The following is a 3,530-nucleotide window of genomic DNA, read 5'->3' on the forward strand; positions in this document are numbered from 1 at the left end:
CCCCCTTGTGTCAATATTTGTTATAGACTAATCGCCGGGGATTTTCACCTGGTTGGAGGGTGGTGTGTGTGTATGTGTGCGTGTGGTGGTGTTTTGTTGGGGTTTGTTTGTTTTAAAGAAAAAGTGGAGGTCCTGGACTGAGAGAAAAGCACATTTTAGAACAAAAAATAAAAGTAGGTTTAATGTATGTGATGATGGAATGTGGGATTGCATAGCTGGTGGATCTGGAGAGGCTGGCATGAGGGTGGTTCAGAGAAAATGTGATATACTGTTTCAGAGCCATGGTTAAAAAAATGGATTCTCCTTTTTCCAAAATGTCCAGCAGCTGCCTGCCGTTGCTTGACTGTTCACAAAGTACTCTCGTTTCCGTTTTCATGGTCCGTGTGCCCGTATACCTTTATACCCAACTGGAGGGTTTAATTCCCAAAGTATGTTTCATGAAACCCTTTGCTAGATGCTCTGTGGAAAAGGGGTTCTGTTGTGAAATAAATCTGGCACATCTTGCACCCCCGTATCCTCACTGGAAATTCATTGTTAAGGTCTCAGAGAAGGCTTGGGGGAGGAAGCCTGTTCCCACACTCACTTCACCACCAAATCCTTTTTGGTGCTAGCTTAGTGGAGCGCATTTTGGGGAAATTTTGGGAAACACTTTTCTCAAAAACACCTCCCTGCCTGATGGGTTTTTCCAACTATTCTTTCTAGACCCAGAACAGTCCCTCTCGCTCTCAGCAAGTGGTTCCCCCATCCTTTTTGTTTCCCACTGCAGGAAATGCGACCACTTGCTCCACTGCCCAGACCCTCAGGAGCCGTAGGTTCTCCTCCCCAGGTCTGCTCTTCCTTAGAAATGGTAATGACAGTGATAGGAACAACGTCCATAAAGTGCTCAGTTGCGTGTCTTCACGCACAGTAAGGCCCCGAGTCTCTGCCACCACACGGCCTCCTGAGGTTGGAAGGGTGAGTGGTGCAGTCGTCCTCACTTTCCATGCGAGAAAATGGAAACGGGGATTCAGGGTCGGGGTGGAACGAAGACTCCTGGACCTCCTGACCTGCCTGCAGTCTGCTCTGTGTCACGTTCTCATTTAGATCAGCTCCCCAGGCTGGTCTTTGGCACCCTCCTACCTGCTCGTTCCTCTGAGGCTGCTTCTTGCTCTTCACTCACATCTAACACATCCCGGCCTCTGCTTCTCAAACCCTCCCAACCACTTAGAAGGACACAGAGAGGGTGGGGTGGGGCTCCGGGATCAGCTGGAATGCTCTTTGCTCTGTTGGACCCTGGTAGGAGCCCTGGCCTCCCAGCTCACCGTTTCCCCCCTGGCATGCCCTGACAGCAGGCTGGGGTCTGAATTGTGCGTGGCGTTTTCACATAAACACTGTTCTCAGAAGAGGGTCCTCTTAGGTGGAACGCCTTAGGTGGGGATGAGACCCTGTGGTATGGAACTTGGTCGTAGTGCCTCTAGCCGCTTTATTATAATTATTATTTGTTTTTGGCCACACCTGCAACATGTGGAAGTTCCCAGGCCAGGGATGGAATTGGAGCCCTTGACCTATGACAGCTGCAGCAACATCAGATCCTTAACCCATTGTGCCACAGCAGGAACTCCCTGGCCACCTTCTTTACCCCTGAGCTGTCTGCTTCCAGGAGTCCTCTCCTGCCTGCTTTTCTGTCTGCCCAGATGAGAGGCATGGGGGTCCTTCTGGGGTAACAGGGAGGTGGTCAAACTCCCCCGGTACAGGCTGATGTCAGGTTCCAGATCCGAGATGACTACCACAAATCACAGAATCCCCATCTCCAGACTTCAGATTGATAGGAAAAGGTGGTGACCAAAGAAGCTAAGATGATAAAGAGCTTGTGGTATTTTAGATACTTGGCATTTTCTTTATCTCTGATGTGCTAGGTTGCCTGAAACAAAACTACAAACCAGTTTTTATGTTGAAAGTCATTCTAACTTTTTTTTTTGAATGAGCAGTTGGTTGATTTTTACTGGATGTGATGGAATGTCACGCTCCTCACGTGTCGTGTCCGAGTTTCGAGTATAGCATGCTTTTTTTTTTTTTTTGGCCGTGCCCTGGGGAACTCCAGGTATAGCACTCCTTGATGAGTCTCTGACTCTCCGTGTCTTGCTGGGGATCTGTATACAGCCACGAACGTCTGGCTGCTTCATTAAGTCTTTTCTTACAGTTATGCTCGAGATGTGCAGATTGAAATACATTTAAATTATGCATTTCATTTTCCATCTCCTTTACATGAACCTGAGGGCATTAAATGGATCTTTTAAATATCTGTCTATCATAGGTAGGTTATTTATAACTTGACCTCAGGACAGTAAAAGTGGGTGTGTGTCCATTTTTAAAAGTGAATGCTGGGGTCTGTTTAGGGATGAGAAATGTTTTAATTGAGGATGAAATCCACCGTGCAGGGATAGGGGAGCAAAGACGGGAGGCAGCCCACATCTTCTTGAGGTTGTTTATGCCTGTCCTTACATTGCTTTTTCCCAGCAAAGCCCTACTGGGGACTCATTTAGTTACTTACCTCTCCAGGTTTTGAGCCGTAGGAAATGGAGCGGAGCCAGGGAGGTGAATCGTGTAACCTGTGGAGAGCGAATGGAAGTAAAAGCAGAAGGTCACAGTGGACCCTAGCAGATCCCTTTGGCTAGATTATAGGAAGAGATGCCTCTGAAGAAGTTTGAGAACAGGCAGAGAAACGCAAGGACGATCTAGAGAGGCTGGGGCTGATGTAGCACCTCATACAGCCACTCGAGAAGCACAGCTGCAGGGCCGTGCCTTGCACTTGCCTCTGAACTTAACTGGGTCCCCCAGGCTGTTGGGATGAGTCCACTCTCACCCATCCCCTAGAGCTGTTAAGTTTCACCATTCTTCTTCTTGTTTGTCTTTTTAGGGCCGAACCTGTGGCATGTGGAGGTTCCAGGCTAGGGGTCAAATCAGAGCTGTAGTCGCCAGCCTACACCACAGCCGCTGCAACTCAGGATCCGAGCCACGTCTGGACCTACACCACAGCTCATGGCAATGCTGGATCCTTAACCCACTGAGCGAGGCCAGGGATTGAACCCGTGTCCTTATGGATGCTAGTCAGATTGGTTTCTGCTGAGCTGGGACGGGAGCTCCTCACCATTTTTAAAAAGCCATTTACTTCATCACATCCCTCTCAGCAGATGCCTGTGTTTCTAGTTCAGAGAGAAGACACCACCAGGTGGGAAATCCCTCAGGTTTCTTGTCTTCTGTCCACGGAATCATCTGCATCCACCCTTTATACTCTTGCTCTTGTCACAGAGGGAGTGCAAGTCTTCCACCTGAGGGGTTGCATCCCTTTCCCCAAGAGCTTTCGCTTAGGTCCCTGGCCGCCCCTCCTCTGACGGCTGCCTGTGGTGAAGAGTTTTACACCTTCAAGAGACCCTCCCTACACCTGCTGGCCCCTTCCAGCCGCCACTTTTTTCTTCTTTACCAAGAAAGTTGTCTACCCTTCTGTCCCTCCTCCCCATCCACGGGTCAATCCTTTGCCATGTGGCTCCTGT

Source organism: Phacochoerus africanus, chromosome 3 (genome assembly GCF_016906955.1).
Source record: "Phacochoerus africanus isolate WHEZ1 chromosome 3, ROS_Pafr_v1, whole genome shotgun sequence".
NCBI classification, from domain to species: Eukaryota; Metazoa; Chordata; class Mammalia; order Artiodactyla; family Suidae; genus Phacochoerus; species Phacochoerus africanus.